Raw genomic sequence first — 19314 nt, forward strand, 5'->3', positions numbered from 1 at the left:
AGAAAAGTAATAGTTTACTGGGTGGTGGAGAAGCTGAGCAGGTTGATGGCAAAGAATATACTTAGCATGCACAATTTCCCAGTCCAAGGTTCAAAAAAAGTAAACAAGATGTTGTCCTGTTTTTGTTGAGACCATATGACTTTGAACACAGTTACTTAAGGATCACGTATGTTAGGGTCAGCTACAGGATATGAACATCTTCCATTTTTCTAGATAATACCAATTTTTCCTAAATCACATCAGTTCAAATCACAGACAATGGTCCATGAGTTGGTGTTCTCAAAATTTGGCGGGGGGGGGGGGCTTTTTGAGACAGGGTCTCCAGTGTGCAGCTCTGGCTCTCCTGGAACTCACTATAGACTAGTCTCGAATTCATAAAGAGACACCTGTTTTATTCTCCAGGGTGCTGGGATTAAAGGCCTGTGCCGTCATGCCTAGCCTGGTGTGCTCAAATTTCTTAATTTTAGAATCTAATTTGATATTTGCCAAGGATGACCTTGAACTTCCTACCCTCCTTCCTGAATCCCCCTAAACCAGGACCGTAGGTGTGACCACAGTGCTGGGCTTAGTGCTTCTCATCTGCCCTGGGGCCTTATACTTTACTTCTGGTGCGCAGCCGCAGGCCCATACCAGCTTTTTTTTTTTTTTTTCTTCAGACAGGGTTTCTCTGAATAGCTCTGGCTGTCCTGGAACTCACTCTGTAGACCAAGCTGGTCTCCAGCTCTGACTTCCCAGTACTGTTATTAAAGGCACCGACCTGGACAGGCTGTATGGGTAGCACAGGCCTTTAATCCCAGCACTAGAGAGGCAGAAGCAGGTGAATCTCAGGGAGTTCAAGGCCAGCCTGTGCCCTGTTACACAGAGAATCCCTGTCTCAAAAAAAAAAAGAAGAAGAAGAAAAAAAAGGTGCTTACCTGTTGTGGGATATTTGTATAAGATGTGAAGATATATTACTGGGATTGGTTTAATGAAGAGCTGAATGGCCAATAGCTAGGCAGGAGGTATAGGCAGGACTTGTAGGCAGAAAAGAAGGAAGCAGGAAATAAATCTTGGCTCCTCTCAGGTGGCTATGAGACATTGAGGGAGCCAGGCATACAGAATGAAAGAAGGGTAAAAAGCCATGAGGCAAAAGTAGATTAATAGAAATGTGTTAATTTAAGATATAAGACCTAGTGGGACAAGCTTAAGCTAAGGCCAAGCTTTCATAATTATTAATTCTCCCTTTTTTTTTTTTTTGATTTTTCAGACATGGTTTACAGAGAAACCTATATAACAGTCCTGGCTGTCAGCCGGGCACTGGTGGTGCACGCCTTTAATCCCAGCACTCGGGAGGCAGAGGCAGGCGGACCTCTGTGAGTTCGAGACCAGCCTGGTCTACAAGAGCTAGTTCCAGGACAGGCTCCAAAACCACAGAGAAACCCTGTCTCAAAAAACCAAAAAAAAAAAAAACCAAAAAAAAAAAAAACAGTCCTGGCTGTCCTGGAACTCACTTCGTAGACAAGGCTGGCCTTGAACGCACTGCCTCTACCTCTGGAGTGCTGGGTTTAAAGGCTGTGCCGCCACAGCCAGAAGAGAACTTTTAAAAGTGTGTTTTCCTCACCAGGCAGTGGTGGCACATACCTATAATCCCAGCCTTGGGAAGGAGAGGCAGGTCCATCTCTGAGTTTAAGGCCAGCCTGGTCTACAGAGCTAGTTCCAGAACAGTCTGGACTACACAGAGAACCACAGGGGTCTATGGGGCTTGAACTCAGGTAATCAGGCTTGTTGGCAAGTGCTCTCATTTGCTGAGCCATCTCACGGCCGTTTAAAACAAGGTGTTTTGCGCCAGGCATGGTCATGGTGATGTACATCTGTAATCTTGGCACTTGTGTGGCTGACGCAGGAGGATCTTGAGTTCAAGACAGGTTATATGGCTTTTGTCAAACAAGGGGCTGGAGAGATGTCTCAGCACTTAAGAACACTAGCTACTCTTGCAGAGAAGTCAGGATCCATTCCCAGCACCTACATGATGGGCTTATTTTTGTCTACAACTGTAGTTTCAGGGGATCTGATGCCTTCTTCTGACCTCCATGACCACCAGGCACGCATGTGATACAAAAACATACACACAGACAAAACACCCAGACACATAAAAAAAATCTGCCAGGCAGTGGTGGTATATGCCATTAATCCCAGCACAGGGGAGGCAGAGTTCAATGCCAGCTTGGTCTACAGAGCTATTTCCAAGACACCCAAGGCTACACAATAACCCTGTCTTGAAAAAAAAAAATATTTTAAAAAAATCCAATAAATTAGTTTTGTTTTGTGTGGGTCTTGTTAAAATTCCTTTCCTTGGGGGAGATATAAGCAATGACACAGCATGCACCCTTCTCCTAAGGTCCCAATGACAAACTGAGGCACAATCCCACCAAAGTTCATTCTGGAAAACCAATGGGTTTATCAGGCTTCCTACAGAGTGTAGGTGAGGGGTAACACGCAGGGGTATGCCTAACCTAATAGGCAAGCACCTGGAAAGCCTTTATCCAGCAGGGATGAGGGCCTCCTCTTAGCTGCATAGATGGAGTGCCCCCCCCCAGTAGTCTTTCTGATACAACAGCTTTCCCTGTGGTCATGTGCACTTAAGGCAGTGGTGCCAACAACACATGGTAGGGAGGCTAAACACTCAGGAAAGGGTCTCATAACCGTCCTCCCTCCATCAGGGTGCAGAGAGTCAACAAGCCTAACTGGGAGGAACTTTCGCAAGGGTAACTCTCCAACATGGTAGCTGCATAGCTCGAAGGACAGTATCTCACAACAGCGAGCGTGTTGTGCGTGTATACAGGAATGCTTGCTTATACTTGTACATGCGGAAGGCAAAGAGGACAATCAAGTATCTCTCCCTTTACCTTCTCTTGAGAGGGGGTTTCTCACTGATCAGGAACTCACTAATTAGCCAGACTGATTGGCTAGCAAGCGCCAAGGTCCAGCTACCTCCCCCCCCCCAGCTCTCCCCTGGCATTATGGTTATATATAAATTATTTATAGAAGAAATATCCCTGGGTGGTGGTGGGTCATGCTTTTACTACAGCACTTGGGAGGCAAAGACAGATGGAGCTCAGTGATTTCAAGACCAACCTGGTCTACAGAGCAAGTTCAATGACAGCCAGGACTGTTAAACAGAGAAACCCTGTCTCAAAACAAGAAAAAAGAAAGGAAGGAAGGAAGGAAGGAAGGAAGGAAGGAAGGAAGGAAGGAAGGAAGGAAGGAAGGAAGGAATAAAGAAGGAAGTTCTTTATTATAATAAAGATAGATAGAAGTAAAATACTGGAGTTGGGGAAATGGCTCAGCGGCTAAACATACTGGCTGCTCTTGCAGAGTACCCAGGTTCAGTTTCCAGCACCCACACAGCAGCTCACAATCATTGCTACTTTGGAGTATGTGTGGTGGGGATGGGGCCTATCAAACACCTTCTTCAGCATCAAGTTCATGTATGACACACAGTCATACACACAGGCCAAACACTCATATACAGAAAATAAAATAAACGAATCTAAAATAAATGTATTAATCCTGACGGTGGTGGCACATGCCTTTAATCCCAGTACTTGGAGAGCAGAGGCAGGCAGATCTCTGTGCGTTCAAGTCCATCCTGGGCTACAGATCTAGTTCCAGGACAGCCGAAGCTACAGAGAGAAACCCTGTCTAAAACAAAACAAAATGAATGTATTGAATTCTTATTGTAGGCCAGGTTGATGCTCAGATTTGAAGGTGCAGTGCTGCACAAAACAGAAACCATGTCCATAAGGAGACACCACTGAATCTAGCAAAACAGGGGCTGGTAAAGACTACACCTGCGCAGTGGTGGTGCATGCCTTTCATCCCAGCATGAGTGTGATGTCAGCCTGGACTACAAGAGCTAGTTCCAGGACACGCTCCAAAGCTACAGAAACCTGTCTCAAAAAAAAAAAACAAAAAACAAAAAAAAAAAGAAAGAAAGAAAGAAAAGAAACAGGTAGCAGGGACATCCAGCAGTCTTAGAGGAAGGCAGCTCACAAAGATTTACAAGAGTGGTGTTGGAGGCAGAAAAGAACAGAAGGGAGAACCAGTCAGTGGGAGTGGTTTTAAATGAAGAGAAGCCCCACTGGAAGAAATAACATTTGTGGAAGCAGCAGAGCAAAGTCCATTTGAGGAACTGAAAGAAACTCTGAGCAGCCGGAAGTAGACGTGAGCCAAGCTGTAGAAGAAACCCTGCGAGAGGCCAGTTAGAATGTGGAGAAAGGGTTGAAAGGGACCAGACCGGCTGGGCGTGGTGCTGCATGCCTGTAATACCATCCTTGGGAGGCAGATGCAGGATTGTCACAACTCTGGGAGAAGCCTATGCTATATGGGGAATTCTAGGCCAGTGTGAGCTACAGAGTGAGACCCTGACTCAAGGGGAAAAAATCATTATGAAGCCTCTGCATAGTGGGTGTGGTGGAACTCTATTTAATCCCAGCACTCTCTGGAGGCAGAGGCAGGCAGAGCTCTGTAAATTCAAGTGCTGGTCTACAAAGAGTCCCAGGACAGTCGAGGCTACACAGAGAAACCCTGTCTCTCAAAAAACCACCATCAACAACAAAAGAGACAAGAAAGAAAAAAAGAAAACACTTCTATCACAAATTTTAAAAAACAAAAAAAAAACAACCAAACAAACAAAAAACCAGTGAGGAACATTCCCAGCAAGCCCAGTCTCCTGATTCAATGTCTGAAATGCACATGGTAGAGAGAATGGACCCCTCACTGTCCTCAGCTTTCTACAGACCCATCCTGGCATGGCTGCTCTCCCCCCCAATAAATATATCAATGTAAAAAGATTTCTAAGAACAAAACCTAGGCCTGGCATAGTGGCACACAGCTTTAATCCCAGCACTCCAGAGGCAGAGGCAGGCGGATCTCTGTGAGTCTGAGGCTACACTGGTCTACAAAGTGAGTTCTAGGACAGCTAAAGATACACAGAGAAATCCTGTCTCAAAAATCCTTAAAAAAAAAAAATGAAAGAAAGAAACCAAAAGAAAAAAGGAGGGACTGGTGAAATAGTTGAGTGGGTGAAGGTGCCTGACAGTAAGTCTCGGGACCCAGTGGGGTAAAAACACACACAGCAGGGCGGTGGTGGCACATGCTACACACACACACACACACACACACACTCTCTCTCTCTCTCTCTCTCTCTCTCTCTCTCTCTCTCTCTCTCTCTCTCTCATATGCTTCCCATCCCCTGGGCACTTGTACATACACATACATATACAGAATAAATAAATGCTTTTTACAAGGTTATTTTATGCATATAAATGTTTCACCTACAAGTATATATTTGCAATACCCGAGAGTCTAAGGCCCTCATGGCCAGAAGAAAGCAACAGATCCTCTAGAACTGGAGTTACAGATAGTTGTGAGTTGCCATATTAGTGCTGGGAACTTCTAAGTCTTCTGTGTAGTGTGATGTTTTACTCTTTTGACTTTTGGGGGGGGGAAACCCACAACCCAGCTCCCAAAGAAATCGCACATGGAGGCTTATTCTTAGTTACGCATGCCCAGTCTTGGCTTGTTTCTTTCCAGCTTTTCTTAAACTATCCCATCTACTTTTGCCCTGGGCTTTCTTCTTTTCTCCCTTCTGTGTTTCTTACTTTCACTCTTACTCGGTGGCCCTAGCTGTCTCCTTGTTCCTCCTTCTCTTCGCTTCTCCTTCTATTTATACTCTCTTATCCCTGCCTATCTTTGCTCCTGCCTCGCTATTGGCCGTTCAGCTCTTTTTTTAGACTATCAGGTGTTTTAGACAGGCAAAGAATCACAACTTCACAGAGTTAAACAAATGCAACATAAACAAAAGTCACACGCCTGAAAATAATATTCTTCAAAGCTTCTGCAAAAGCAGCAAGTGTTGTCCACCTCTCAGGTAGTGTGAATAGGAATCTTCTGAATACATTCATATATTTGAATGCTTGGTCATGACCAAGCTGTGCTGCTGGGACAGGGATCAGGAGGTGTGGCCTTGTTGCAGGAAGTGTGTCACTGGAAGTGGGCTTTGAAGTTCCAGTGCTCAGGCTAGGCCCATATCTTTTCTCTTTCTGCTGCCTGTGGATCCAGCTGTAGAACTCTCAAATTCCTTCTCCAGCACCATGTATGAATGAACGAAGTCTCTGAAACTGTAAGCCAGCCCCAATTAAATGTCTTTTTAGAAGGATTGCCATGGTTATGGAATCTCTTCACAGCAACAGGACATGGATTAAGACCATCTCTGAGTCATCTTTTACCAATTTAAAAAAAAATATTTAAAAATTAATACATTGAGCCGGGCGGTGGTGGCGCACGCCTTTAATCCCAGCACTTGGGAGGCTGAGGCAGGCGGATCTCTGTGAGTTCGAGACCAGCCTGGTCTACAAGAGCTAGTTCCAGGACAGGCTCCAAAAAACCACAGAGAAACCCTGTCTCAAAAAAAAAAAATTAATACATTGGTCAGGCAGTGGTGGCACTCACTCCCCATTCCTTCCAGCAATAGGGAGGCAGCGGCAGGCAGATCTCTGAGTTGGAAGCCAACCTGGTCTACAGAGTGAGTTCCAGGAGAGCCAGGGCAACACAGAGAAATCCTGTTTGAAAACCAAACCAAGACAAGCGGTGGTGGTGCATGCCTTTAATCCCAGCACTTGGGAGGCAAAGGCAGGCAGATCTCTGCAAGTTCAAGGCCAGCCTGGTCTACAAGAGCCAGTTCCAGGACAGGCTCCAAGGCAACACAGAAACCCTGTCTCGAAAAACCAAAAAGAAAAAAAAGAATGCACAGAACATAAAAATTTATGTCTTTTAGGAGCCTGAGAGATGGCTCATTGGTTAAAAGCACTGACTGCTCTTTCAGAGGACCTGGGTTCAATTCCCAGCACTTACATGGCAACTCCAGGATCCAACATCCTCATACAGACATATATACAGGCAAAACACCAATAAAATAAAAATAATTTTTTAAGCCGGGCGGTGGTGGCACATGCCTTTAATCCCAGCACTCAGGAGGCAGAGGCAGGTCAGATCTCTTTGAGTTCGAGTCCAGCCTGATCTACAACAGCTAGTTCCAGGACAGGCTCCAAAGCTACAAAGAAACCCTGTCTCAAAATACAAAACAAAACAAAACAAAAAAGAAGAGCTAGTTCCAGGACAGGCTCCAAAGCTACAGAGAAGCCCTATCTTGAAAAAGAAAGAAAGAAAGAAAGAAAGAAAGAAAGAAAGAAAGAAAGAAAGGCCAAAACAAAACAAAATTTTCCAGGCATGATTTTACATTTTAACCACAGCACTCGGGGAGGCAGAGGCAGTTGGATTTTTTTTGAGTTTGAGCCCAGTCTGTTTCTCCATAGTGAGTGCCAGGCTAGCCAGGGCTACATGGTAAGACCCTATCTCTAAATAAATAAATAAACAAACAAGGGCTGGAGAGATGGCTCAGTGGTTAAGAGCATTGTCTGCTCTTCCAAAGGTCCTGAGTTCAATTCCCAGCAACCACATGGTGGCTCACAACCATCTGCAATAAGGTCTGGTGCCCTCTTCTGGCCTTCGGCATACACACAGATAGACTATTGTATAAATAATAAATAAATATTTAAAAAAAATAAACAAACAAACCCTGCATTCAAAAGTGACCACAGGCTGCCTACTACAGGGAAAGGGTGATGAAGAATGGGTGGCCCACGATTGGAGGGTTCTCCTGACCACTCAGACTCTGGGGTTCCCCTATGTTCCTCCTCTCCTTCTCGGTCTTGTAGCAATGTGGTGCTTTCTGGAAGCAGGTGATACTCTACATTGCCTGTCTTTACAGCTCAGTGTTGGTTCCAGAGACTGAGGCGTTTCTCTGTGACATGTGCTACGCAGCCCCATGGTTTTCGAGAAGAGTTTGGAATAGGGTTCTCCTAAGTAGGAAACTGCTGAAGTAACAGTGCACCTTGGTGATTCATGAACCACGCACTGCCGGCATCACCTGGGAGCTTGTAAGAGATTCTAAGATGTTTGTAGACACCAGAGGGCCGTGGACTGGATGGTGAGGCTACCACATCATTGGAGCTGCTGTCCACTCTGAGCATCATGGTACAGCATTTTACTCCACTCACGACCTGGGGCCCAGGCCTGGGAGACTCCAGCATGCTTTTTTCTTTTTCTTTTTTTTTTTTTTTTTTTTTTTTTTTTTTTTTGGTTTTTCGAGACAGGGTTTCTCTGTGGCTTTGGAGCCTGTCCTGGAACTAGCACTGTAGACCAGGCTGGTCTCGAACTCACAGAGATCCTCCTGCCTCTGCCTCCCAAGTGCTGGGATTAAAGGCGTGCGCCACCATCGCCCGGCAGACTCCAGCATGCTAAGCTTGACACCAACAACTCAGAGGGCTATGTCGAGGCACATGTCCATAGAAAGACTTCGCAGTAACGAGAGCTTTGGTCTTGAATTTGCAGCTAACTTTTCTGCCACCTCACCAGCCGCTATGAAATAAACATTATAGACTCAAGAAAATAAATTCATAGCTGGATATAATCCCAGTACTTGGAAGGCACAGACAGGAGTATCTCTGTGAGTTTGGGGCCAGCCTGTCTACATAGCCATTACAGGCCAGCCAGTAACTACATAGAGAGACCCTGTCACAAAGCAAAGAAAAAGCAAACAATTTTGTGTTTAATTCCAGCACTGGGGAAGTAGAAGCAGGTGGGTCCCTATGAGTTCAAGGCCAATTTGCTACAAAAGGAGTTCCAGGCCAGCTAGGGCTACACACAGAGACCCTGTCTATAAACAAACAAATAGATAGATAGATAGATAGATAGATAGATAGATAGATAGATAGATAGATAAATGATAGTGAAATAAAACATAACAAAGCTAAGGAGGTTAAGGAATTTCCTTGTGATATGTAGCAGATAGTATTTATTTATTTAAAATAGTGTTTAAAGCCACGTGTCTAGCTGCCAAATTCCGGCTTATAACCCATTGCCTAAGGTATTCAAGGGTGATATCCAAGTGTCAAGTCTGAGTAACTTAGGAGTTGATGATCATATTTAGTTTTCATGTGTTTGTGTCTGTAGTATGTGTGTATTGTATGTATGTTCATAATTGTGTGGGCATACGTGTATTCTGAATCATGTAGTGGTGCCCCCCCCCCAAAGCTGACATTAAAGATGTTTTAATTGAATATTCTCCACTTTATTCATTGAGGCATGGTTTCTCCATTGTGTCCAGAGCCTGGTGATGTAGCCAGTCAAGCTAAGCAGCTTACTCTAGGGGTCTCAGCTGTGCCTTCCAAGAGCTAGGATTACAAACAGTCATGCCTTTGGCATTTTCATGGGTTCTAGGAATCTGAATTCTGGGCCTCATGCTTTGAGAGCAAGCCCTTTATCTACTGAGCCATCCCCTATCCAATGTTATTTATCAAGAGAAAATTCAAAGAGGAAAAGGCTTGAGAGGGGGAAACAAGCATTTGAATATATGAAGTTTCTGTATGATATCCTAATGATTAAGTACTGTAAAATATGGCTGGGTGCATGAGAAAGAGAGAGAGCAAGCTGGAGAAGTTCAAAGCTGTGACTTGGACCTCATAGCAAATCAGCTGTGTGTGGATTCAAATGCTTGGATGACACGGAACTCTGAGTGAAGAAAGTTTTTTAAGTAAGAAGCTTGCAGGATGAACTACTTACAGAATGAATTACTGTATTGTGGAATAAGCTTTCTGTACAATGTGAAGATGTGTCGTTCTGACTGGTTTAATAAAGACTCTGAATGAACAGTATCTAAGCAGAATTTTCAGGCACACAAGACATTGAGAAGAAGAGAGATGTTGCCAGCTGGAAGAAGAGGAAGCAGCCTAAACAGAGTAAAGGTAATAAAACCACAAGACAAAAAATAGATTGATGAAAATGGGTTAATTCAAGTGGTAAGAGCTAGTTAGTAAAAAGCCTAAGCTATTAGCCAAGATTTTTATAATTGATAGTAAGTCTCCGTATCATTATTGGGAAGCCATCAATCCTGATGAAAATGTCTGCCTACAAATGATGCTCTACGTGGGCCGCGTATATCCACATCAGACAAAATCGGACCCAAAGGCATCTTTCTAGTCTGATGTCTCTAATGCCAACCACAGTGCAGACACATCTCCTGGCAGCTGCCTGTATGCTTGAGCTGCCAGTGTGCCATGAACTAAGCTGCGTGGTGGGTTTAAGGTTTTGCTCATGCAAACAGAAAAGGTTACAGATGCGCAGTAATATATGTTTAGACAGAAAAGACATCCCAGCAGGTTCCAGTGTGCACAGGCTTAAGAAAAAATATGGCTATAAACAATCATAAAAAAATAGTTTAGGGGCTGGTGAGTTGGCTCAATGGTTAAGAGAGCTGACTGCTCCTCCATAGGACCGGGGTTCAGTTCCCAGCACCCACATGGCAGCTTGCAGCTGTCTGTAGCTCCAATTCAAGAGAATCTGACATCATTAAAAAAAAAAAAGTTTAATAATAATGAAGTAAAGTCTTTAAAGAGGAAGTCATTAAAAATATATGTCACATAAGAATGAAAAACACATAGGGAGTCTGTGTCCTATATGGTGTCTTGTTAAGTTTAAATTTTTTAAATTTTTTTTAATAAATATTTTCTTTATTATTTATTATGTGTACAGTGTTCTGCCTGCATGTACACCTGCAGGCCAGAAGAGGGCATCAGATCTTATTACAGATGGTTGTGAACCACCATGTGGTTGCTGGGAATTGAACTCAGAACCTCTGGAAGAGCAGTCAGTGCTCCCAACCTCTGAGCCACCTCTCCAGCCCTGAATTTTTTTTTTTTCGAGACAGGGTTCCTCTGTAGCTTTAGAGGTTGTCCTGGAACTAGCTCTTGTAGACCAGGCAGGCCTAGAACTCACAGAGATCAGCCTGCCTCTGCCTCCCAAGTGCTGGGATTAAAGGTGTGCTCCACCACCGCCAGGCTAGCCCTGAATTTTTTAAACACTAATGTAAAACAAAATAACTGCTAAGAAACACTGGATTATGGAAACTGCTAAATTAAACCAACCTATACATTTTTAGAATGTATTAACTTCAAAATGGAAGTTGAACAATGTGTTGCATTGAGGGAGAGGTTATGCTTTTGTTTCCACAGGAAATGAAAGGCTGTGGATTCCTTCCAGATTAATAGACATCAGATTTGATCTGGGGAGACCTTCTGAGTGTCTTGGCTACAAACAAGAAAGAGGAGCCAAAAAAGACTACAGGACAGGTAATGTGTAAGCTGATCCTTTAACATGGGATGAGACATGGTAAATCTTGTTGGTTACAGAGTCCTCATGACTTGTTATTACATGCCATCCTTTCATGGAAACAGATTTACATTACAGTTGCATTATACAGTTCAAACGGACTTATAAAGTTGACAGATGTCTTTTACCTGCTCAAACATAGAACAACAAAAAAAAAAAATTATTGGGTTTTTTTTTTATTTCTCTGTAGTTTTGAAGCCTATTCTGGAACTAGCTCTTGTAGACCAGGCTGGCCTCAAACTCACAGAGATCCATCCCTCTGCCTCCTGAGTGCTGGGATTAAAGGCAGGCACCACCACTGCCTGGCCAAAATATCATCTTTAACTGATTTGTGCACACCACACATTCCATACTTGTGTTAATGCAGATATGTATGTTACTTTTGAAAGTTATGTGTTTTCAAGAAAATGTCCTGGAGGAAAAAAAAAAAAAGAAGAAAGTTATGTGTTTTCAGAGCAAAGGACCAAACACCCAGGTGATCTAGCATCCCAGAATGTCTCTGTTGCAATTTCCTCAGAATTCTGCATCCTGAACAGCTTCATGGCTGCTGGCTGTGATGGTCCAGCCTCACAGTGTACTCCAGCCAGGACTACAGACAAGCCTTGCGCTTTCCCATTACAGAGACTGGACAACAAATAATACTGCTAACTCTCCCAGGACTTGATCATTATACCAATTTTCTTAGGATCTCCTAAAGATGCCAGTCTCCTAGACTACAAAAAGCAGTCTAGAGAACATGATGCCCACATTCCCAAGAGGTGGGATGGATGGTGTTCAGTCATTCTGTGAGTTAAAGATGACTGTCATTGTTTAGGGGGGTTGGTTACAAATCGTTTTTGGTCATGGGCAGAAAAAAAAAAACTAAACAAAGGAAATTAGATTCAAGGATCTCTTTCTGAGGGGAAAAGGGGGGCTATAGTATAGAAATGATGAGGTAAAGGGTGGATTGTTGAGTCTTTTAAACAAACACTAGTCTTGAATATTTTACATTGGTTTGGCTTTTTGTATATTGATACAAATTGAAGGCTATTTTTGTTATACTGTACTTATGTTTCTATTCTTGTTTAAGGTATTGTACCTATGCAGCAAATTTTAAAAAGTAATATAAAGTTTTAGTATTTAAAAGCTATTTAGGATAATAAATACAGATTAATAGTTATAATTATGAAACTGGTAGTCATGTTAGGTATATTTTCAAAGTTAAACAGATATATTTTAGATAGATAGGTGATCTTTAAAGGTTTCAGAGACCTGCAGAATATGGCAATTAAGATGTTTAATAATCTGCTAGGTAGTGGTGAATGCCTTTTATCCCAGCACTCGGGAGGCAGAGGCAGGTGGATCTCTGTGAGTTTGAGGCCAGACTGGTCTATAAAAGCTAGTTCTAGGAGAAACCCTGTCTCAAAAAAAAAATGTTTATGTTTATAACATAAAGTTTTTCATGTCAATGAGACACATCTGCTCTTGGCAGCAATCAAGATGAGCCATTCTGAATACTTTACTAAAACACTGCTGGCCAATAGTTAAGAAGGATTTTCAGGCATACAGGATGCTGGGAAGAAGGGGGGAATTGTCAGACATGGAGGAAGGAGAAAAGCAACATGGGTTATACAGAGTATAGGCAATAGGGGCTGGAGAGATGGCTCAGTGGTTAAGAGCACAGGTTGCTCTTCCAAAGGTCCTGAGTTCAATTCCCAGCAACCACATGGTGATTCACAACCATCCATAATGAAGTCTGGTGCTCCTTTCTAGTGTGCAAGCAGGACACTGAACACATAATAAATACACCTAAAAAAAAAAAAAGAAAAAAAAAAACAGAGTATAGGCAATAAAGACAGGCGACAGAAAGTAAATTAATATAAATGGTTTCATTTAAGTTATGAGTTAGTTAAAAACAAGCCTAAGCTATTGTCTGAGCTTTCAAAATTAATATTAGTCTCCATGTCATTTTTTTATGTGTCTGAGCTGGCAGACCAAAGAAAAGTCTGCCTACACTATGGTTTGTAGAACTTATGACTCCAGCAGTAACCTGCAAGCCTGGCTTTGTTTTGCTATTTTGTTTGGTTGGTTTGGTTTTTTTGAGACAGGGTTTCTCTGAAATAGTCCTGGAACTACTTCTGTAGTCCAAGCTGACCTTGAACTCACAGAGATCCACCAAAGGCTCAAAATTTGGAAAACCAAATTGTCAGAAATCCCCCATGCACTGGCCAGTGGTGGCACACACCTTTAATCCCAGCACTCTGGAGGAAGAAGCAGGCAGATCTTTGTGAGTTCAAGGCCAGCCTGGGCAACAGAGCTAGTTCCCTGGACAGCCAGGACTGCACAGAGAAACCCTGTCTCAAAAAAAAAAAAAAGAAAGTAACCCCCATGCTTGGGTGTAGCTTGGAATTTCTTTAATCCCAGTGCTCCAGAGGCAAAGTGTGGAGTGCTTCTGAATCTCTATGTGTCAGAGGCCAGCCTGGTCTACACAGGGAGTTCCAAGCCAGCCAGTTTCACTGGTTGAGTCCTAGTTATAAAGAAGGAAAAAAAAAACAGGAAGGGGAGGGAGGAAAGAAGAAGGGCAAGGAAGGAAAAGAGGAGAAGAAGCTGATGCTTTCAGGCTTGTCAGGAATCAAACACGTGCCAGGATCTGCCTTCCTAGCTAGCTTTCATTCTCAGGTGAGTGGATTGATCATGCCTAGGAGATGAGTCCTGAGCACACCTTTGGATGTGTCTCAGGCCAAAGGTCCAGAGAGGATGACGGGAGGACTCACCCAGAGTGGAAGCAGCACCATGCGAGGACTGGAAACTCAGATGGAGCAATCATCCTCCTTCCCTGCTCCCTTTCTCCCTCTCCTCTCTTCCTTTACTTTCCTCCTTCCTCTGCTCCCCCCCACACACACCTCCAGTCCTCTTTCCCCTTCTCTCTCCTCTCCTCCCCCTCCTCTGTCATTCCTAGCATTTTGTTCTTTGCCTCCCCTCCCTTCCCCTCCCTACCGCCTAGTACCGACCACGTGATCTATTCAGCTTTACCACACCCTCCCAACCATGGTGGAACAGAATGATGAGGCAAAACCAATCTTTGCTTCTCTCAGGGTGCCAGGCATTTCGGTGGCTAAACAGACTTGGGAGAGAGATTGCTGTGCTTGTTGCACATACAGAAGGACCTTAGCTCAGATCACCAGCACCCATAAAAAAGCCAGCCAAGGCAGCATTCCCGTAATCCCAACACTGGGGCACAAAGACAGGCAGATCTGGGGCTGTCAGTGTAGCTGAAACCACAAGCTCCAGATTCAGTGAGAAACGCTGTCTCAACAAATAGAGAACGACAGAAAAAAGCTAACGTCTACCTCTTGCCTCTACACGAACATATTCAGGTAAACAACATTCCCCCCACACACAAATAAATAAATAAACAAAAAAGAGCTGGACATAGAAGCACGTGCCTAGAATCCTAGCAGAGGCTGAGCATCAGGAGTTAATAGTCATGATTTGCTAACTAGGAAGTTTGAGGCCAGCTGGGGCGACATAAAGTCCTGTCTCAAAACCAATGAATAAAAACTGAGCTCTGTGGCACACACCTTTAATTCCAACACTGGGGAGGGGGAGCAGAGGCAGGTGGATCTCTGTGAGTTCAAGGCCAGCCTTGTCTACAACAGCTAGTTCCAGGGTCTGCCTTGAAAAACCAGAAAAAAAAAAAAAAAAACTGGTGATGGTGGCTCACACCTCTATCCTGTCACTGGAAAGAGACAGGACAGAGCAGAACTAGACTTAAACCTTTCATCAAAAGTCTATATATGCGGGTTGGCCGTCATTCTCAGCACCCACGTGACAACTGACAACCGTCTGTAACTCTAGCTCTAGGGGTCTGAATGACTTCTTCTGGACTCCAAGGATACAAGGCTTGCAAATGGTGCATAGACATGCTTAAAGGCAAAACACACACTCATATACATAAAATAAAATAAATCTAAACAGGGGCCAGGCTGGTGGCACACACCTGTAATATCAGTACCTGGGAAGCAGAGGCAGGGTGAATCTCTAAGTTCAAAACCAGCCAGGTCTACATAATGAGTTCCAACCCAGTCAGGGCTACGTAGTGAGATCTTGCCTCAAAAAACAAACAGCAAAAGCTAAACAGGACTGGAGAGACGGCTAAAATTGGTTAAGAGCACTTGCTGCTTTTGCAGCCGACTCAAATCTGGTTCTCAGCACCCTCACTGGGGAGCTCAAAAATGCCTGTAACTCCAGCTCCCGGTGACCTGATGAACTTCCTGTGGGTTTCCAAAGGCACCCACCCAAACAAATAACTAAAGTAAATCTTTTTAAAAATGAGACAATAAGTGTCAGAGGTATACATTCGGGAGGCTGAGGCAGGCAGATCTTTGTGAGTTCAAGGCCAACCTGGTCTACGTAGTGAGTTCCAGGACAGCCAGAGCTATATAGATAAAGCAGGACAAGTAAAACTGGACCTGGTGGTACAGGTTTGTAAGCAAAGCCACCGGACATGCTGAGGCAAGAAAACAATGGGGTCATGCCCTTTCCAGGGTACAGATGAGCTCCAATGGGAGTGGTGGTTCCTGCTTATCTCTCAGGGAGGTGAGGGCAAGAGGGTCAAAATTTCAAGGTCACATTCGGCTATGTAATGTAACCTGGTCAACCTTGGTTACAGAAAACCTCGTCTCAAAAAGAGTGAGGGGAGAAAAGGGAAAAGGAGAGAAGAGGAGACATTCACATAAAGAATTCATGGTGGACAATCTTATGCATTCAGCACGTCCAGAATAGAATAATCTATATAAATAGAAAGCACATAAGTGTTTGTAAAGTCATGCTGAAGTTGGGGGTCCTGGGGGGTGATTGTTAATAATTACAAAGTAAAAAGAAGACAAGAAATACTTAAGCGGTCCTTCAAACTCTACAGTTCCTTAGAAAGAAACCAGGGTGTGGTTTTCATTTGTTTTGTCATTCGAGACAGGGTTTCTCTGTGGAGCCTGGGCTATCCTGGAACGAGCTCTGTAGACCAGGCAGGCCTCGAACTCACAAATTCGCCTGCCTCCCCATGGCGCCTGAGTGCTGGAATTAAAGACATGTGCCACCTCCTTGGGCTAAGAAAATGTGTTTAAATTAATGGCGGTCAGTTGGTGCTACATAGTGAGTGGTCAGCCTGGGTGGACTGGGTGAGACCCTGTGTCAGAAAAGAAGTTCATGCAAGTATGTGGCTAAGCTGGGAACCACTGAAACTGCTGGTACCAAGTGGATGGATTTCACAGTGTGAAGCATCTAAAGAATGTGGAAGGGATAGCTGACTGTAAGCTCTTAGAGAAGAGACTGGAACAGGAGAAATAACTTGAAAGCTATTGGGCCACAGACAGGAATGAGCAAAATGACATCGAAGGACACATAGGTACGAATGTTCAGGATCAAGTCCTGGGAATCATCCACACCAGAGAGAAACAGAGGAAGGACTTTAGGAAGCCTCACAGGGTTAGTCAGGACATCTGAGAATCCTGGAAACTCTCGATTTGGGTCTGGCAAGGGCTCAGCGGGTAAAGAAACTTGCTACCAAACCTGAAGACTTGAGTGCAATCCCCGGGACCCACATAGTAACTTCAGCAACTGTCTCTATCATCCACACATGCGCTACAACACACGCAGTAGAGCATGTGCGTGCATCCTCACCCTGCAAATTAAATAAATAGAGTTAAGGCAGACAAGCTGGACCCGAGAGACGGCAGGGAAGAACACGCCACTGGTGCTAAGGGAATTGAGCAAGCCGGGGCTATTAGGGTGACACGGGAGCCACCTCAGGATGGCCAGCACCCTTGACAGAAAATGAACAGTGGGTCCCTCTCATGGAAGTAGGGGTAAGTAACTAAAGCACAGAAAAAGAGAATTACCTGCTGTCACCCACACCAGGGACAGTCTCAGCTCTGGGGCTGATGGCCTCGGCGGCCATAGGAATGGCCCTGCGTTGATTCATCAGTGCCTCAACGGGACCAGTCTTGCTCTAGGCCCTGCGAGCAGCCTAGAGCAGGGACCTTCATTGTTAATAGTCTCTGGCTCCTCAGACAGAGAACTAGCCATGGCACTTGGTCAGTTTCTATAATTTCTCTTTGCTTCTACTTAAAGGATTTTAAGGAATTTTAGTAGGGATTGGAGAGATGGCTCAGCACTTAAGAGCCAGGTTCCAATTCTCAGCACCCACATAGCAGCTCACAACTGTAACTCCAGCTCCTGAGGGATCCAACATCCTTATACAGACAGAGGTTCAGGCAAAATACCGATGCACATTAAGTAAGTAAATCATCTTTCTTTTGAGAAAAGGACTATTAGTAAAATCTATTCCACCTCTCCCACAGGCTTATTGACAAGAGTTGGAGGAGAAGCTGCCTGTGAAGCCTTTGGACAGGATCCTGAGCACCTAATGGCCCACAGTTAGATGTTCCTGGGCCAGCAAGTGTGACTCAGTTAGTAGAGAGCTTTGGTAGCATGCACAAAGCCCTGGGTTTGATCCTCAGCACCCCCATAAAACTGGGTAGCATATATGTCTGAATCCCAGCACTTGGAAAGTAGGTGTGAGGATCAGAGGTCCAAGGTCATCATTTATATAGTGAATTTGAGGCCCTACCAGGCCCACACCACTTGAGACCCAATGTAGGGGGTGAGGGGGGGGGAGAGGAAAGAGAGCTGGGTGGTACCTTCCTATCTATCTCAGGCCTCCCTCAGATGCTCCTCTGCCTATCTCTTTTTGAATGACTATCAAGTAATACCGTAGGGCGTGGAGAGAGGGAACAGGTTTTTCACGTTTTGTTTTGGGACCAGGTCTCCTACACAGCCTAGGCCTTGAACTCCTGTCTTCCCGCCTCTGCCTTCCCGTCCTAGGATTTCAGGCCGCTTAGCGGCACTTCCACTAGAGAGCCGCTTTACAACCGAAGTGTTCCAGCCCTGCTGGACCACCGTGACCCTCAGCAATTACAGCCTGATACCACCCGCCAGCGGATCATCAGGGGAATTCAGAGAGTACAGTGCAGAGCTTTAGATCTTTGGGGGCGGGGAGGGGGAAGCTAAATTTCTTAAGATGGCACTGGCAACGTGATTGCCACCGTCACGCAGAGGCAGCAATGACACAGGGGCCAGTCCCTGTCAAGTCCCTCACACAGGACCGGCTTAACCTTGAGCAGCTGTGACCCAAGGCCAACAGCTGGGTCATAAATCACCGGTGACAGCGGCAAATCAGCTCAGCGTGATCTGCATTGCTCCTTGGGGTGGGGGTGGGGAACAGGCAAAAGCTCTGGACCCCGGCTCCTGCCCCAGCCAACATTACTCTTTGCGGTCAAGCCAGGGGTGGTTTTGCTTTTGGCTTTGAATCTTTGCTGTGAAAAACGCTTTCTTCAACAACCAGGTCTTTGTAGAGCAACAGAATGCTAAGGCTAGGCTAGGCTAGACGATGGTGCGCGCGGGTGGGGGGGGGAGGCGATTGCGATAGTCACTCCTTCACAAACTACGGGGTCAGGGAGGCCAGCAAGCCCTCTCCTATGTCCATCTGCCTCGTGCCCTCCTGAGAAAGCTCGTGTGAACCGGAAGCAACTAATCGGACAGAGCCCACTAATGCTCTAAACACACGCTCTGAGCTGGGAGCCCCAGCCCGGGCCAGCTAACTGGACTGTCACAGGCAGCAGTCTGCAGCAGCCAGGGAAACTGTAGCCTGAGGGTATATTCCCTTTACGACGCCAGTAGGCTGGATTTTTCTTTTATCAGTGGTTTCCAGGTCATTTGCTTTGGTTCTGCTGCTGGTAATGGCGTTTGTACAGGGAAAATGGAAGGAGAAGAATGTTTATAGTGTCAGTGATTGGGCTTTTGTCCGTAGATTCAAAAAGACAAACAAAGCAGGAAAGGGTGGAAAATCAAGGTACATAGGTGTCTGCACTCAGGCTGTGTGTGCCTGTGATCCCAGCCCTTGAGAGGTGGAGGCAGGAGGATCACAAGTTTAAGGTCACCCTTAGCTACAAGTGAGTTGAGGACAGCCTGAGCTCAAAAAAAAAAAAAAAAAAAAAAAAAAAAAAAAAA

Source organism: Alexandromys fortis, unplaced genomic scaffold, assembly GCF_014885135.2.
Source record: "Alexandromys fortis isolate MF-2015 unplaced genomic scaffold, M_Fortis_MF-2015_v1.1 scaffold_290, whole genome shotgun sequence".
NCBI classification, from domain to species: domain Eukaryota; kingdom Metazoa; phylum Chordata; class Mammalia; order Rodentia; family Cricetidae; genus Alexandromys; species Alexandromys fortis.